Raw genomic sequence first — 19,107 nt, forward strand, 5'->3', positions numbered from 1 at the left:
CCATATCTTTCAAACATAGAGCTCAGGATTGAAAGCATCTTTCACAGATGCAAAGTTTTCTAATAAATTTTGCCTGAAAATGTTTTGACAATGTTTGCAGTTTCTAGATAAGCAGATATAAAATATAGTTTTCCTTAACATATAATTTCAAGGAAAATGTATTAAGTATCTAAATTGCAAGTGGGAAGAGTGATGCGCAGAAAGCCATTTAAAAATGTAAACTTTAGATAAACACCTAAACAATTCCTATGAAGTCAAAGGAATTAAACTACAGGATGTTGAGATTAAACATACACTGCTTAAGACAGTATATTGCTTGAGCTGAAGCAATTAAATTAATCCTATCTATAGCTTTCTGAGTGCTTTGCCATGTATAATTATGCATTTTTACCCTTCTATCAAAATCCCTCCTCCTCTCCTTCTGTTTAATGGAAAGGAATGAAAATTCATTTTACAGTTGGAAAAGTAGTGCAGAGAGAGGATGGGAAAGAAGTCCCAAATCCTAGGGAACTGGCAGAAGCCAGAACTATCTCCCTGCAACACTTTTAACTGTATATGTCACTGAAGAAGTTTGGCTCCTCAACAGATTTGTTCTGATCTCCATGAAACCTTTGGAATGCAGTTAATATGGATGATAGGCTCTGCCTGGTCAGGGCATCCCTAGTTGCAAGCTCACCCTGCATTTTTGCCTTGCTTCACAGGGGAAACAATAACTAATGCAGATGGCTCCTGGTTCCCTCACCTCCAGCCCCAAAGTTTAGAGGTCAGTAAAGCACAAGGGAACAATTTGCAATTGATTGTGCCCTTTCCTGTGGCTCACAGTGGATCAAAACCTGTGTGCTTGCTGCAGTGGAAACCTGCAGGACGTTCACATAAGGGCTTCAGGTGGCTAAGAGCAACCTTCTGCCTTCAAACCAAAGAATATAAATTCCAGGTGGCAATTCAGGAAAGGAAGCTGCGGGTGAAATTTGGGTGTCTATAAGCACAGATTGTGATGAATTAGAAGTCTCTTACTCCCAATGCACAGTTATGAATGTGGTACAAGAAACGTAATTTTAGTGGTTGCAAACAGTATCATGAAGTACCACCACATTATCCAGTCAACACTAGCTCATTAAGTATCCCAGAAAAGCCTAAAATTTCAGCTTGATTTGGTCCATGTCTTTGAGTAAAATCTTGAAAGACAACATATAGCTTTTAAACATGTATGGGGATCTCATATGAGTGAAAGGTTCCACGTGTGTGGTTTGGTATCCTGTGGCCTGAGTTGCCAAAAAGGTAGCCTACAAACTTCTCTTTGCACGTACATGTTAAAACCAGAAAAATGTCTAAATTCTTATTTTTATATGTTATATCTACATATAAATTTGTATCTATAATTGCATTTCTTAAAAAGTATGCTCTATGTTTGAACTAAATATGACTGCCTTGCACCAAAAAAGTCAGAGTTTTTTAAGTGGCCATTTGACACAGGCATCATTCACTAGGAATGATATATGGGCTAGTCCAGTGGAAAGCATCTTCATGGAGATATATGTTCATGCTCTGAGTAAAGGCTCTAAAGATGTAGCATATTATTTGTAGTCCCCAGAAAAAATCCTATCTGAGAGAAGTAGAAAAGTTACAGCAGAAAAAAAATTAGATTAGAAACCTCTCTGAGTTGCATTTTTTACTTTTTTCTGTTCTTAAGAAATGGCTGGGTATGAATATCAGGCACGCATAAAGAACAGGGATCTTGTGGAAAATGTGATGCTGTCATCCAAGGGATTGGGATGACTGTTTAGCTTTGACCACAACATGGGGTGAGTTCTGAATTATGGGTCTGTGTTCAGGCTTTGCAGGCTGTCCTGATGCTGCATCTTACCATCTCTGTGCCTCACAAGCTCTGGGAAAGATGCTGCTGCCAGGGTGCCTGGCTAGGCAAAGAGAGAAAGGAGGAAGAAACAGCCCCTTTGTTTTGCCTGTACTGGAATCCCATCTACCAGCCCTGCTTCTGACCAAAGGAGGGTTTACCTCATCTCCTTCTTCTCTACTTTGGGCAGCAGAAGTGGCTGCTTCTGCAAAATTTTTTTGGTATCTGCAAAAAATGTATGCTGCTCAGTGCCAAGAGTTTTGCAGATTTCAGAGCACAGTCCAGCTTTTAAGCAGGATTCAAAGATGAGATGATTATGCCATGAGTATTTACTTAAGGATGTAGTTTGGCAGAATGGAAAATATGGAAGGAATACAAAAAATTTCGTTCAAAATTTGGTTCAAGATGGCCTTCTGAATTGAGCAAGTGAGAGGCGAATGACACATGGAGCAGGGCAAAAGGGGCTTTAAAGCTGAGATGAGACACTTAGTCTGGATTTGACAGGTAAGGACTAGCTCATAGCTTTACAAAAATAAGCAACTTCCCGGGATCTTCACAGCACTGTCATGAGTGCTAAAAATGGGACATGTCTTTCTTTGGCAGTGCTGGACAAAAGGGTGCTGCTGTCCCCAAAGTGAGGACAAGCAAATGGTGTAGTTGAGTCATGCTGTGGGTGCCTGGGTGGCATGAGTAGTTTCTTAGACAGGCTGGTGCAGCTGGCTGTAATATGTTGAAGTGCTCTGCACACACAGGCTGAGCAGTGTCTCCAGGCTGAAGGTGCTCTCAGCTTCACAAGACAGCAAGCAATAGTGGAGCTGCTCTGCATAGTGACCCTAGACACGTCAGGGAGAGAGAGGACTTGAGAGGATGAATAAGCACTCAAATGCCCAGATTAAGCTTTGGATAACTATTGTTTGTCACAGCAGGTATCACACCATGTGCCTGAGAAGCATTGTTCAAACATTTCTTAAACTTTGATGGGACTGGTGTTGTGACATTTCTCTGGGGAACCTGCTTCAGTGCCCAGTGAGTTTCTGGAGGTTTTTCCAATATGCAGAGTAAATCTTCCCTGACACAACGGTGGGCCATTCCCTTGGATCCCGCCACTGGTCACCACAGAGAAAACATCAGTGTCTGAAACTTTGCTACTGCATGTGAGGAAGCTGTAACAGCAATGAGGTCTCCCCTCATTCTCCTCTTCTCCAGGCTGAACAGACCAAGTGACCTCAGCCTCTCCTCAGGCAGCCTCCCCTCAAGGCCCTTCACTGCCTCCATGCCCTCACTGGACACTCTCCACACTGTCCTTCTTACACTGTGGCACCCAGAACTGCCCCAGCACTTGAGGTGAAGCTGCCCCAGTGCAGAGCAGAGCAGGGCAATCCTCTCCCTTGCCTGGCTGGCCATGCTGTCCCTGATGTCCCCAGGACACGGGTAGCCCTCCTGGCTGCCAGGGCACTGCTGGCTCATGTTCAACTTCCTAGTGACTGGATATCCAGCTCCCTTTCCACAGTGCTCCTCCCCAGCCTCTCATTCCCCAGTCTGTCCGTACATCCAAGGCTGTCTTCTCCCAGGTGCAGAATCCAGCACTTTCTGCTGTAGAATTAAATTTGAGTGCTGATTTCCCAGTCCTCTAATTTGTCAAAGGTGTGTCTGCCTTTGAGGGAGTCAACAGCTCCTCCTCATTTAGCATCATTGACAAACTTGCTTAGTATCCCTTCAAATCCTGCATTGAAGTAATTTACAAAGATGTTGAACTGCCCAGGGCCAAGGATGGAGCCCCATGGAACCCTCCCTAGTGACAAGGCACCACTCTGATGTCACCCCATTAACCCTCTGTGCCTGACCCGTGAGCCAGCTGCTCTCCTGTCATATGAAGTGTTTATCCAGCTGTGGGCTGAATGATGCTATGAGAAATCCAAAAAGATCACATCAACTGGCTTCCCCATATCAGCTAGGTTGGCTATCTTGTCATAAACGGAAATAACATTTTACAAGCAGAAAACAGTGCTAAGCATAGTAAGTAGAATAACCAAATTTCCAATGAGGATAACTGCAGATTTATGTCTTCTGTTGATATAATATCTCCTCCTCTAGCGGTCAGGCAAAGATACTTTTAAAAGATAAGCCAACACGAATGGGAATGGGTGCACTAGTACACACATTGCAAAAGATAAATGTGGAGGGCTTCCAGGTTTCTGTTTTCAGTGATAGTGTGGGAGTTTTTGGGGGGGTTTATTGATGTGGGTTTTTTGTTTGGTTGGTGCTTGATTTTTTTATCCCAGTACAATGATATTGATATAGCTTTAAATGCTGATCACTCCTGGCCTGTTGTCAATAGCAAAAAAGGCATGTAAAGGCACTTCTGCATGGTGCTTTCGCAAGCTAAGCTGTAAGACATTAGTAAGAGACATCTCGCCCCTCTAGCACCATGTAAAAATCAAGGCTTTGTGGCTAAAGGGATGAATAGAAAGTGTGGGTGATACAATTATCTGGATAAATAATAAATATGATCTGGATAAATAAATAACTGGCAGCACTCAGGATGATTTTTAGAGCTTTGTAAGAGAGGTACAAGTCTCTTTTCCTCAGACTTGAAGCATTCTCAAAATTTCCCCAGAGACAAAATTCCCCCAAACTAACAAAAGAAACATATTTCAACAGACCTTAATCTCTCTGATGAGCTCCCTGATGACTATTAAACAATCTCCAGCAGTCTTATCAGCTAATCCAAACAGAATTGGCTTGCCAGGAATACCAAATCTTTTGGCCAATGACACTAGGTTTCTTTACATAGCTGTTTGGAAAATCCAGTGAAATAAATAGTTAATATCAAAAAAACCAGGCTAATCCATTTAGTAAGATTTTCCCATACATGGCTTTTAGTTCTCAGTATTTCTGAAATTACTGGTTTAGACCTTTTTATACTACTGGTTTTACAGAAAAATCAATTACTTTCTTTGCTTTTTAATGTAATAAGCATGTAAATATGAAATCAAGACCTAACTCTAGGAACAACAGGAAAAAAAAAGGTGGACCTGTGTCTTACATGCCCAGTCAGGACTAACTTACAAGACTCATTGGCAAGTGGAAATGAATATTAGCTGGAAGCCATCACTAAATGCAAATGAATTTAATAAAATGCAATTTTTATACCTTGGAGGTCCCCTTAGCATTTTGCTCAGCCTGACCTTGTGTCTGCAAACTCAGATACCCAGGGATGTATAGATGCTGGCCACAGGTTCTGCTAAACTGAAAAACCTACCAAACAGTTAAAAGTCCATGTTTTCAAATTTACTTGTTTGCCTTAAAATGCTGAAAATATTTTCACTGAATTTGAAAAACACTCTTGCAGATGATTTTTATTAATCTTAAATTGCAGTCTGCATTAGGGAGTGCCACAATTCTAAGCCCTGCTAGATAGTCCCTGCACCTTCAAATACCAAAATACCTTTGTAAACTTGCCTTATATTCTGCACAGAAACTCCCAATTGTGAAAGCTGTCAGATTGCTTAGAACACCGCAGACACTTTGAGTGTTAGGTGTTTTATTAAAAAAATAAAAAGTTGAGTCTAATTTTTAAGACTATTCTTCTTGTTCATGTTTTGCTATAGAGTACAGTGAAAATTGTCAGTTTCAGCTCTAAAAGTTTGAATCACAGGTGCTAAACTTTGGCTAATTACTTCTATCACCTATCCAGACTGTAAATGAGCCCTGCAACATGAAGTTGGTCTTTGAATTGTCCTCCAGTCTTACCTTTAAAATTTGCAAATTGTCTTGGCTACAAATACACTGATGCTGATTCGTGGCTGACAGGTCAAGAGAAGTGATTCTGCCCCTCTGCTCTTCTCTGCTCTGCTCTGTTCTGCTCTGCTCTACTCTGCTGAGACCCCACCTGCAGGGCTGCATCAGCTCTGGGGTCACAGCACAGGAAGGACATGGACCTGCTGGAGGGAGTCCAGAGGAGGATCACAAAAATAATCAGAGATGGAACATCTCTTCTTTATGAAAAGGCTGAGGGAGTAGGTTTTTTCAGCCTGGAGAGGAGGAGGCTAGGGGGAGACCTTATTGCAATCTCTCAGCACTTAACAACAGAAGGCTTGATAGAAAGATGGAGAGATAATATTTATCAGGGTCTGTTGTGGATAGGAAAAGAGGTGATGGTTTTGAACTAGAGGGTTGACTCAGACTAAATATAAGAAAGGAACTTTTTCATGAAGATGATAAAATACTGGGACAGGTTTGCCTGGAGAGGTGGTGGATGTCTGCTCCCTGGCAACATCCAAGGCCAGGCTGGATGGGGCTCTAAGCAACCTGACCTAGCTGAAGATGCCTCTACTCACTGCAGGGGCCATTCAATTAGGTTACCCTTTAAGGGCCTTTCTAATCCAAACTGTTCTGTGACTCTATTGAATGTATAGCAATTGTACCTGTTATTTAATACTACTGTTATTTAATAATAGCTAAATCACTATTCTACAGAAGGATTCTAGCTGACACCTGGCTAGCTGACAAAGTTAGTTACAACAAACCCACCTATTAGTTTCAGGAGGTACTTCAATTTTACAGCCTGATACCCATCACAGCAGCTCTCTTGACTTTCTGTGCAAGCCAGGATCCTCTCCATCTTTGAATGGCCAAAATTTCGGCAGTAGGTAGATAACCTCTACTTGCATTGCCCGTCTTGTCTTTCTGACATTTTCATTTCACTTTTCTGAAGAGACTCAGAAGAAAGGCACAGGCTAAGATCTCCCTTACTGGACAGAAGCAAACCGCATCATAATCTGTCCTGGACTACCTGGGCTAGATAATTCCCTAAAAGCCAGCCATGAATGCTGAATCAATTTCTGGGCACCACTGAGGTTGTGGGTCTGCAGGTGGGGCCACTCTCTCCTTCCTTGGCTGAGGGACTCAAAGATGAACAAGGCAGTACCTATAACATTTGAAGAATGGGAAAATAATTTTGTGTGTAAAGGATGCATGTGATAAGAAAAGGATGACACAGTGACTTTATGTCCCGGAAGTCTTTCAGCTTTCCACACTTCAGCAAACACCCCACAGGTTTGTTCTTTGTGCAACTGAAAATGTTAGGTCTGTGGAGCTCAGAGACCATTGCAGAGCTTTAAAAGAGCATAGCCACCCCAATGTGTAGATTTTAATTATTATTACATTAATATTCTTTCTTAATATTTTCAGATAAGCCAACTTTTTTTTAATGAAAAAATTCTGAATATTTTTCTTTACTGAAATGTATACAGGGCTCTTGCTGACAGAAAGGTTAATAAGGAAAGTAAGCTATCCAAACTACTCTGACAATGTTCATTACGGGTTTTTTATCAACAACAGAGACTTGTATTTTAACCTTCTGTATCTCAGGATATATGGATGCACCAGAAAAAGGATGTGAAATTCACTATAAGTTGCTGATGTCAATCTGGAAATGAGTAAGAGTCGTTCAAACATTGCTTTAAACAGAAGTGTGATTTTCAGATTATGATTTGGGTAGAGAAAAGGCACACTTAGGACAGTCCTTGCTCCTTAATCTCTTTTTCTGCTTTTGTTTTCTTGCTTATTTGTTTGAAGCACTTTACTTCCTTACATTGGAGAGATACTGTGATTGCCCAAACACAATTTCATATTTAAAGTAACAGTTAGAAGAAGGGTTTCCCAGCCAAAGGCTCAAGTCCAGGCCCCGAGAATTACTTGCAGAGCTTAACTGTAGTATTTTTGAGATGGTAAAGATGAGACTTTCAAACAAGCTTTCATGGAATGGAGCTTTACTTGCTCATTGGTTCATCTAAAATTAAACTGAGCATTTCTAAAAAGAACTGCAACAGCAGCAAAATCCAATAGGAAGAGAGAAAATATGCAGCTATAACAGAACAGTTCTGACAAACATTTCTAGTGTTAATTCTGCAGAATGCTGCAACTATTTTGTGCTATTTCCATGCATTTGAACAGCCCTGAGCTCCCAAGTCTTATCAAGCATGGAACAGCAAGCTTCAATCTCCAGGGTAGTTGGTTTAGGTCACAAGTTAGGATCCAAAGCTGGACTGGAGACTGAATATCTTCATGATGCTTTGACTTTTAATTCTGAAAAAAGCCCATTTTAAAAATGGTCTTTGCCCAAAATCGGGGTTTTCTTTTCAGTTCAGCATATTTTAGATTTTGGTTTGGTTTTGAACATATTCAGTTTTGAATCCTTAGTTCAAATCTAGGAGTCAGATTTTATCTGTTGCTCACTTCTAAATTATTTTTTCTTGCCAGAATGAAAGAAGTAAGATATTTCTGCTTTTATGGGTGTGGAGCAGAAATCAGGTTCCTCAAGAAACTGATTGTACCTGTATGATCTGATGCAAGAATTAGACTGGGTGTTCTCCAGAGCATTGCTATTCTCTTAACACTTGATTTCACAACCCTGTAGTCCCTAATTCTTCCTCAGGATTCTTCCTGCTTCTCTTCTTACATTTGTCTTCCATAACATTTTGGTCAGGGACTATGCCTTATCTATGTTTGGAAAGTCCTTTGTAAATTTACAGCACTCTATAAATCCTTTTATGAGAATCAGAATGTAAACCTTTGCCAGCTACAGTAACACAAGTGGAAAATTCTATGTCCATTTCTCAGTGATTGACTAAATATTGTCTTTAACGTTATATTTATAGGGAGGTTCTTTGTATGTGCCCTACTGTAAATGTTATTCTTAGATGTGGAGTTAGGAAAACCAGCTATTAAATAGAGATTTTTTTTTCGTTTTCTTGAGTGCCAAAGAACTTTTTCCAGTTATACTGCATCCTTCAGAGAGACAGGAAGATGAGCCCTTAAGGTTATATGGAATTGGAGCAATAAGAAGTATTTTTATTGTTCTAGGGTTTATAAAACCTACCTGGAACTGTTTTGGTTTGGGGGCTTCTTTTTCAACTTTTTTTAAAATAATTGCACTTTTCAAACCCCCTTAATTTGTGGATTTTTTTTTTCTCAGCTTCTAATCACCAATAATAGTTTCAAGTGCAAACAAGGGGAAGTTCATAAGGGAGTAGGCTGGGATGATTTGTCTCTACTTTTTTTGAGAGATCAGAAAAGAGAGCTCAGAGAGAGGTGTCTTTGGCTCCTGTCTTTGTATACCAACCCTGCGTATCAGTCTGGCACAGGGTAGGCAGGGGAAGGCATGGTGCTTTGGGTAAGACTGCCTTCCCATGACCAGTGTGGATGGATGCTTGGTTCCCAATGCAAAGGAACATACCTTGTGCTTTCTTTGACCCTACTTTGCACTTGCTTGTGCAAAGCTACATAGTAGTACCTTGAAAAGAGGTAGTTGAAATTACAGCAAATAAATAATGGTAAATTCCTTTGCAAAACTGACATGCAGGCATGCGTCTCTTCCTGCTTTATTGCTGAGGTTTCTGTTGAGGTTTCCAGATTGTTTCATGTAATCTGATTTAAAAGTCATCAGAAAACAATTAAATATCTCCATAGATAGAACAGGATTACAAAGATGATGCAATTATTCATTTGCCTTTTTTCTGCATTAATAGAACAGCTGCTGCCACCCCTACTTTAGCATGGCTGATCATTCCTGTCCAAGTTCATCTCCACTGAAAATGAATGTGGGTTTTCTTACATCAAGATAACTCACAGAGACATCTGGAGACAATCTACATGTAGTTTTTTTTTCCTTTTCTACACACATAAATTCATAGGAACTTAGAATTACTGCTTGGAAGGGATCTCTGGAAATCACCCAGTTAAACCTTTTGCTAAAAATTGAGAGTATTGTTCAATTAGGCCAGGTCAGTCACAGATTTGTCTGCCTGAGTCTTGAAAACCTACAAGGATAGACATTCAAGAATGTCTCTGGGCAATAATTTCCAGCATGTACTATGTTCTTACTGTGAAAGTTCGTGGTAAATTCATGAATGATCTTCATTTTTGTCAGACTAGCTATTATAGGAAAAAGGCCAATGGATCATGTTTTATTATGAAGTAGATACCCTTATATACAAATGCACTGAAAACAGACATCGCCTAAGAATGGTTGTTAAGCAGTGGAATTAAGAGGGCTGAAGATAATTTCACCAAGATACTGACCTGCCGAGTTGTGGATCATTTACCTGTTTAGATGAAGTGCAAAAGCGTGGGATGAAGGATGTACTCAGAGCAGATGAGAAAAAGTCAAATCAGAGTATCAGCTAGAGTGTCACAGCAGGGACCAGAAAAGGTTGATATGACAATGTGACTGTGTATTTAACAAATACATTTATTTGGGGGGACAGGAATGGTGGAAGCAGACACTTGTGTGTAGGAGAGAAGCTCTGATCATTTGAGCATGACTGCATTACCCACAGTACAGAAAATCCTTAGACATGTATGGAAGTCCAAGGCAAGTGTGAAACAAACCCATCTTCCCCCAGTCACAGAAGTGTTAAACATTGTCAGAGGAGTGTTACTGACATCTTTTCTGTTCACTCTCTGGAGTCAAAATTGCTTAATTTCTTGAGTCCAAATGCACAAACCTCTAGCAAGCGAGTTATAAATATCTTCCAAATGATCAGTTACACCCACATGCTCTCTTATCTTTTAATGATAAGTTTTCTGGGGAAGAATTCCCTGCAGAAAATCACTCAAGAGTGCATTGTTGGGGAAGCCGGATTGGTAAGAAATCAGGGAGGCTGCTTTCTTGCTTACTGGAATCAAACCAGCACATTCTGCAACACTACTCAAGGTCCTTGGTTAGTTTAATTAATAGGAAAAAAATTAAATTATTTTTGCTCATGTCTGTCCTTCACTGTACTCAGCATGGTGTCCAGAGGGGAGAGGGATGATGAGAATAACTACATGTCCCTCCTGTTCTTTTCAACTGGTAAACAAATTGGGGTTTTGTTTTGGGCTGGATTTTCTGCATGCTAGTTATTTTGTCTGCAGAATGACCAAGTATTTTCTAGACAGCAGTTTACAGAGATCTGCTACCTGAGCAGGAGTCTCTGTGACCTGCTAACATTTCATTTCTGTAAATACCTCCTAATAGTTATGTCTAACATCCTCTGAAGCCTCGGTAAACTCCTGATGTGGGGGCCATGTTGAACAGCAAGTCCTTGGGCTTGCTGATTTCTTCCTCCACACAAAGGGCTCAGCTCTGCCTGCAGCAGCGTGGGTAGGAGTCAGACTGGTGTGGCATTGTTCCTGGGCTTGGCACTGACTTGCTGCATAATGTGATAATCCCTGTGGGTCAAATCTGTGCTGTCTTTGGCCAAAAAACTGTACTCGGAGGTAAACTTCTGACCTTGTGGATCTTTTTCCCCAAAAAATGTTTTGAAAATAAGTAATTGCTATCCTTTCATAAGCCATTCCTTGCTTGGATGATTTGATTCTCATGTGTGCTACTGTGGCTTTTAAAAGAAATAGTCAACTCTTCATACAGCCAAGACGCTCCAGCACAAACAATCGAGGAGGCACAGCACCAAGGCAACCGTTTTCTTCCAAAATAGATCATTCTGTAAGGCTTAACTGTGAAGTCTCACCCATAACTTCATCTCCAGCAGGGAAAATGGTGATTTGTGCGTCACATGCTCACTATTAATCTACTGAGAAAAAGGTATCTATTATAGAAACACTTTTTTTTTTTTTTTTTTTGAGAAAAATACTTGCACTTGAGACATTATGGATCTAACCATGAAGATAATCTGACATTTCTTGAGAGAATTTTTCTGAGCTTTTTGGTTCAGTGTTAGTTTATATAAATTCAGAGTTGAGACTCTGAAACATGCTCCTTCAGCACATCGTATCCTCAAGTACTCACACAAACCCACAAGTTTGTGGGTTTGTGTGAGTACTTGAGGATACGATGTGCTGAAGGAGCATGGGCAGAGAAGAGATTTAGTTGAGAGACAGTCATCCTGTAATAAATATCACTCTCTTTAGAGACTACCACTGTTGCAGTAAAACCAGGGAAAAAATTACAGGGCAGTTTATATAACAATGGAATATTTTTAGTTTGCACATTACAAAAAAAATTTTGCAAGTGCAAAAAATCTTGGCATTAACCCATATATAAATGAGCTATAGTAATAGCTTCTACATGTAGGGCTAAAGAGCACAGTAGACTTAATTTTCTGTCCACCAAATTCTGTCTCAAATTTTTAAAGCAACCTTTGCTTTTCTTCCTGTTTCGCATTTTATAATTTTAATATGTCTAATGATTGGACCTGCAACTCCTTGTGAATTCAAGAAAGACTACACAGATCAACATGATTTACTGCAATCAAGTCATTCATCATTTGCAGACTATATCCTCATTTGCACCCAGTAATGGTGTTAAAAGTTATTTGCAAGTGCAGAAGTCTACCATTTAAGAGTCATGCACTAAACATGCTCAAGAAAATCAAATAGCTTGTTGTAAGAGCCATGCAATTTTCATTACCCATTCAGAAATGGGTATTGGTGTAGATATTAGAGGATCACAGCCCTGGGGCAGCACGGGGTAGCTTTGGCTTAGTTTCTACTGAAGGTGAAGATCTAGCTGACGAGGAGTGAGGTGAGAGATGGAAGCCATTTAGCCACATCCCCTTCTTTTAACCTCAGGCCTGGCCTCTCTCCTGTTGGTGGAAGTGACTTTTACTGTTCTCCCTCTACCAGCGCCAAAGCCCTCAAACACGAATGTGTCATGAGCTGCATTTCCTACATGAGCAGCCATGAGGGCTCAGTATCGCCCTACATCCATCTAGCCAAAGTGAAGGGACCATTTGCAAACAAAGCCTTTTCCTCACACTCTTTCTACCAAGGGTCCATGCTGTGCTGGCACCGGGTGAATATACTGATTGAGCTCTGGCTTTGAACCATAAAGCACTTCTGGGAACTGCAAAACTTGCTGGGCATCTCTAGGGCAGACCAGGCTCTGGTAGGGGAATTTGCCTAATTAACCTTGTATCTCAGGATCCATCAGAGCAGAGGTATCCAAACATTCCCTCTAATAGTCCAAACCCCACTAGAAACACCCCATGGCAGAGGACCTGACAGAGGAACACATGAACCATCATTTCTCTATTTCCTTGGCAAGTGGGAAATTTCTGCCTACGAAATACACCCCTGACACCTCAGCTGGTGGCCAGAACATAGGCTCTGCCCCAACACTGAAAGGAAGAGTAGTCCTGGCAGCCTATAGCATGTGCTCCTGCAGGTTATGCCTTCCTTCATCAAGCTGCCTGTTTTAACCAGCACCCTTTGGACTGCTGCCCCTGCTGTGATTAGTTCTCTTTCATTTCCACATGAGTGAGTGAGTCCACCACTTTTCACTGATCCCTCTCACCTCTCCGGGGTGGATAAGTCATGTTATGGCAGTGGATATTGGGGTGGAGGACTTTCCTCTTCAAAGCTATGATCCTGCTTCTTGACATCTGCTAAGGAAGCTCCTCACCCAGACTGGTGTACTGCCTTTCCTGATTGGTTCTGCTAGCAGTGCTTTTTGATCCACACAACCTTTACGCATCAGAATCAGACATGCTTCAACAAGTTCTGTCTTCCACTTGATAATACAGGCATTTTCTTGTTTATCACAAGCTGCTTTTGTGTAAATAAAAACAAAGCCCCAAGTCCCCACAGGAATGAAACAGATGATCAGCAAACAGCCTCCCCAAAGATATGCTGTAAATTTTAAAAGAATGAAGTGCTAACACCGAAATTGGTACCGTTGTCTTCTTCTGGCAAACTCATGACAGCAAGTCATGCAGTCTGTGAACTCCAAACCCATGTCAGACCTCGCCAGGGTGTTGTGGGACACCAAGATATTGTGAGACTAAAGCTGAACCAGAACCAGAAATCTGAACTTCATCTTTCTAGTGGTATTCAACAAGCAGTTTCCAAAAAATTCACTAAGTAATCAGTCCAGTGGCATGGATGTTTACCAGCATGGGAACACCAATACTACATGAGGCAACCAGAGGTTGCACCTATGTGTGAATATGCCTCTTGCTGTGAGACTCGCATGATACATTTAAATGCAACGATGCCACCAGTCAACTTAACTTGCCTGGCCCATGCAGAATCCAGACAGAACAGGACCTAGCTCTGTCACAGAGCAAGGAGATGCCATGCTTGTCAAGCTGTTTCCTCGGCACTGCCAGAATCATTCTGGGTCTGCAAGACAGAGGTGATAATTTTGCAGCAAAGGAGGATCAGAAAATCCTTGGAAAAAGATGATGATCTAACCTCATTCTGCACTCAAAGGAAAGAAGTCATGGACTAGAGCATGCAGTTCCTCATAGTGCCTGTTCTTTCCCACCAGCCTGCTCAGAGTTAGCAAATCAACAGCAGAGTCTGTTGCCCAGGAAGCATCCACAGCTGTGAATTGGATTTTTGGCTAATCTGCATGGTTTTCAGACAATCAGCAAGCTGCAGATGTGCCTAAGTAGCTGACCCTCCCACTGATACACTGGGGCATTAAGTGGCAAGATTATCCCAGTGCTTCATGCTCCTAGTCAATGGGAACACATTATTTTTCAGGTTTTGAACTAAAAAAGTGTAGTAGATAATTAAAAGAAAGTATTTTACTGTTGGTTAGATGAGCAAATAAATTAAGTAAAATAGAACAGAAGGAAAATCAAACCCCTCTACACTAATGGCATTTGAAATCCTCAGCAGCCAGATCTTTACAGAGGTGCCAGCACTCAGGATTGCTCTAAGACAAGCATAGACTCTGGGTCTGGATCATCCCGTCTTCATGCCTCAAGTGCCTGTGTGGGGGGTGAAATTGTTTGGCTGCCAGGCAGGTGAGCTGAAGAGCAAGACACAGGTGCACACAGGCTTCATGCAGCTGCAGTGGCCTGCTGAGCACTGCTTGCCCTGTCTGAGGAGAGCCCTTCTCACTGGACTGGAGGATGTTTGGGACTGCAGGTCTGCACTGCACTGACAGTGTTAGCTCTTAGGAGCATGCACACATGAGGGAAGAGATGGAAGCTAAATAATGTGACACAGGCTGGGGACTATTTGGGAAGACCAGCTATTTTTGCAAAATCAGGATCATGAGTACCATGTGGGTCCTTCACATCCTGCACCAGTGTTCATGACTCTCCCTAGTCCAGGAGGCATATCTGCCCATACTTTCTTTTTACCTACCAAAGGTCCCATAAAGTCTCCCAGAGGCTTGCATACCTTCCACTTGACCCTGTTTTTTTATCCCCTCCAGTGCTGGAAGCAATGCCTTAACCACACAGCTGAACTGCAGTTTCTGGGAAGCTAATCATACTGCGTCTTGCACATAAGAAATTTAGCAGAGGATTACTGTGGGATTTCTTTTTGCAGCTTAAGAGTTAATGTCACAAGTGTTTCTCAATAGGCATCAGCAGTGCTGCATGTAGCAGAAATGCAGAACTGTCTCCTTCAAAGTGCAGTCATGACTCTGAAAGGAAAGGATCCCACAGGGAAAGGCAGCATGGACTGAGGCTAGAAGGGAGATTCGGAATTGGGAGTATTCTATTGTCTGTTGCTCTAACATCCCTCATCTCTAACTCTAGAGAACCTAACAAAGAGGCAGCTGACCTATGTGCACACAGCCTTGAGGGTGAAGCCTCCTAGGCACACTCTGGTCCTGTTTGCTTCATGGGGATGAAGGCCTGCCATTTGTAGTACCAAAAGAGTGGTTTTGAAGCATTGTTTCTGCTTAAAGATCCAGCACTTTTATCAGGGGAAGGCAAGACACATGTGCAATGTGATCAGGTACTATTCTTGCTCATCTGTGGGAGTCTGAGTGGGTATGAGCAAGCACAGGCAGCTGGCACACTCTGCTCTGCACCTTCCTGCCTGGTTACTGCTCACTTCCCCAATAGAAACAAAAGCTGTGTTAAAACTTGGATTTTGCCACCAAGATACTCCCAGGTAGGTGGAAAGGAAGCTGCTTGTCCACTGACCAGTATATGGCATAGCAGGCTGCAAGTAGGCGTTAGGCATTCCCAGTGTTTGATCTTTGCTCATATCCTGGTGCCACTGGATCAGGTGGATGGGCAGCCCAGGGCTGTGATGGAGCCTGGAGCTGCAGACATTCTCCTGCCAGGGGCTGCACTAGCCTGGGACACTCTATCACAGTGCAATCACCACTCCTGTTGGCAGTGGAAGGCCAGCTCTCCGGGCTACCCTGTGCTTGTGTCCTCTCACAGCTCGATCCTACGTTTAAGTAGGCATCCATGGGAACACATGCACTAAAGAGGGTCTTACTCCCTCATGACAGTAGGGTCATTTTTAGTCTTCCTGCCTTCTGGACAGCTATTTTCACCTGAGCAGCACTGCAAAGCTGAAATTCAGCATTCATGGAGTATCCCTGTTTATGCCGAGTATGGGAGAGTTGTCTTGGCCCAGCAGTAGGAGCTGTTTGAGACAGCATTTCCTGCCTCTGAAGATGTCTAAGCAGATAGCTGGCCCAGCTGTAGGAAGGTGCTGGTGGCACCTGCCTAACATCTTCCTGTGCCTGGTGGAAAAAGAAAGGTTCCTGCAACCAACACTTGGGAACACCCCAACAGGACAACTTGCTCTCTTGACACCAGAGTGTGGGTATGCCACTTGAGCAAAGCCAGGCTGTAGCATGCTGAAATAGGAGCCACAGCACAGGCCAGAGGTGCTGGGAAGGGGAGTGTGGCTGTCCTTGCCTGTGCATAGCAGATGCTGTGTCAGTGCCTCTGCCAGGCAGAGGTCTGCATCTTTGCAGGACTTGGAACACCTGGGTGTAAAATCTGAGAACGGTGATCTTGAAGGAGATGGGCTCAGGGAAGGGCTTCCTCCAGAGGATGTAGCAGAAATCAGCAGGGAATAGAGAGGAGCAGACTGAACAACAGAGCAATAGGAACCATTTTAGGACTAGTCCCATTCCGGTTTAGATTTAAATCACAATAGACATTTTATGATGTCTATTTTATTTCTGGGTTATTATATGGCTGTGACATTCTGTTAACTTTTAATTACTTGAAGACCAAGAAGGTAAGGCTAACCTACTTCTTTTCACATGCTCAGTCTAGAACAATGATTCACCTGCATAGAAAAATTGTTCTAATCACAGCTGAATGATTTCCACTCTTGATTGTATTTTCATGTCATAGTTAGAGACTTGTTTATGTTTCATAATGAATTTTCATTTGCAGGAAGTTCAAGCTTGGCTTCAGAGTTGTGCTCAGAGCTGTAACCCTATTTATCAAACCTCAGCTTGGAAACAAATCATTCAAAGATTTCAAAGAAATGGAGGTTAAGAGTTTTCACAAAATGTTTCTGCTCTTCAAAAATACAATCAATAGAGTCCATCATCTCTCCACAATTTGAGGGAAATAATTAACCTATCAATGAAAAGCACCTGCTCTTGGGCTCCTTCACTGTACAAAAACAACAGTTCATACCACGTAGTGGAATAGACTATGTTAGGTTAGTGAAATTAATTCAGGCATATTTAAAGAACAGCCTCTGTCACTCCCAAAGCATCCTGGATATAACTGACCTCTGAATTGCAGGCGTGTGCTGCAAAATGCATGGTGTAGTTGAGGTACATAGACACAAATGTTATTGTCACATAATCTAGACATCTAGAGTGAAATTTTAATTAATGCTTTCCACTGCTATACAAACTAAATATCTCCTAAATAAAACTCAAAATAGCTACTCTTATTACTGGTCCAGAAGAACTTTTGTGCAGTTAGTGCCAAAGTACTTTGCTGGACTAAGCTTCAGATGTTTCAGGACTTAAACTCCTCAGATGGGTGGAGAGGAGAGAATGACATTGTTCAGTGCAGAGGACAAGAATGCTCCTGAAGTTCTTCAGTGGCTCTTAATCTAATGAAGAAATCACTCTAGATCCACAGAATACCGTTGCGGCGGTTGGGTATAGAATAATTAAAAGCTAAAGAGAAGAAGGGTGAAGTGGACTGTTGCAATCATTCTCGCAGAAGTGTAGAAATATTTTTATTATATTAGTCTTTGGCTGTTCATTACCTGCAGTCCTGTACTCAGACCTCATGTTGCTCGGGCTGGCAACTGTGCTACTCAACCCAGCTGGTTCCCGTGAAATATCTTGCAAGGAACATCCTATCTCCAACAAAGTCTGCAGTGAATGTTCACCTAATCTGAAGAAAGACGTAGCTCTTGACTGCCACAGACCACTCTCAGGTCTAATCTTTCAATGTACAAATCTTTCTCTGAGCTAAGGGATTGCCTGGAGCCCAAGGGTTTCTAGCACTTCTCATTCCTTGGCACTGGGTTGTTCATGTCCATGGAGGCTCTGCCCCAGCCCAGTCAATGTGGCACCCATTTCACCCCACAAATTCTATGGGGCTTGGTGTAACAGGCACCCATGGCATCATTCCCTCTAGCAAGAATCAGCAGAAACATGTTCACTGCTGTCACACCAAAAGAAGGGAGGGCTTGGTGTAGGTATTGGTCTGCCTCATTTCTGCTTTTGATGGTCTTTTAAGATAACACTGATGGCCTTTGTCCCTCTAATCTGGCAAATATGTGTTGATCCAAAGAAGAACATCCATGAGGGGAAGAAACCACAACTTTCCCGAACACACCGGTGTCGGAGGATGCTTTGCAGGCAGATTTTGTGGTAAAGCCTGTCAAGCTGAGAAGGGACCTGGACACAGTTTCTCTGGCTCTAAACAAGTACGTCAACTGTTTGGCCCCTAAATAACAGAGAAGCACATTTTCCTCCAGTTGTTTGGTTTGAAAGGGTGTTTTTTATGCCTGTTTTATTTTATGTGTGATAACCATGTCACCTCAAGGGAAAGTCTGGAGACAGCCCTGTATGAAGGGGGACATGACTAGCAGTCAAAAGAGAGACTATTAGGATGTTTAGCTGGGATGGGGTTTTTTTATATCCAGGCATTCTCCAGGTGTAGAATTGGCAAAGATATATTCCTCCTATTTTTTAGCACAGTCTATTCTGTTCTGCTCTCTCTCGGTGCCCCCAGTCAGGCAATCCTTGTCTGAGAGCTATGAAGTATTTCAGGCGCATTATTTTGAGCCTGAAGAGCAGAAGGGGAAGTACTGGGAAGCAATGGGCCCCTCCAGGCAAACGCACCAGACCAACATCACCCTGAGAATGGACCAGGGAAGCTGAAGGCTGATGAATGCCTGATGCCTTCTTCACCATGGGCTTGTGGCAAAGGGTGTTTCAGCAGCAGGGCCATTGTGAACTCTATCCACTGTGTCCTGTGTGGGGACCTTTTTAGATTGATTGTCTGCACAGCGGAACTGCAAGGTTCATTCAGCATCATTTGGCCCCAGGCTGACAA

At 42.3% G+C, this 19,107-nt stretch overlaps 1 long non-coding RNA gene across 1 annotated transcript in view; it reads left to right on the top strand.

The window, feature by feature from the left end:
- The first annotated feature begins 3,698 nt into the window (after positions 1-3,698).
- LOC135289253 (uncharacterized) overlaps positions 3,699-19,107 on the top strand; it is a 34,521-nt gene continuing 19,112 nt past the window's right edge. Inside the window, exon 1 of the long non-coding RNA XR_010352038.1 lies at positions 3,699-3,868. This is a non-coding gene — a long non-coding RNA (uncharacterized LOC135289253). The remainder of the gene's footprint in view (positions 3,869-19,107) is intronic.

Source organism: Passer domesticus, chromosome Z (genome assembly GCF_036417665.1).
Source record: "Passer domesticus isolate bPasDom1 chromosome Z, bPasDom1.hap1, whole genome shotgun sequence".
Taxonomy (NCBI): domain Eukaryota; kingdom Metazoa; phylum Chordata; class Aves; order Passeriformes; family Passeridae; genus Passer; species Passer domesticus.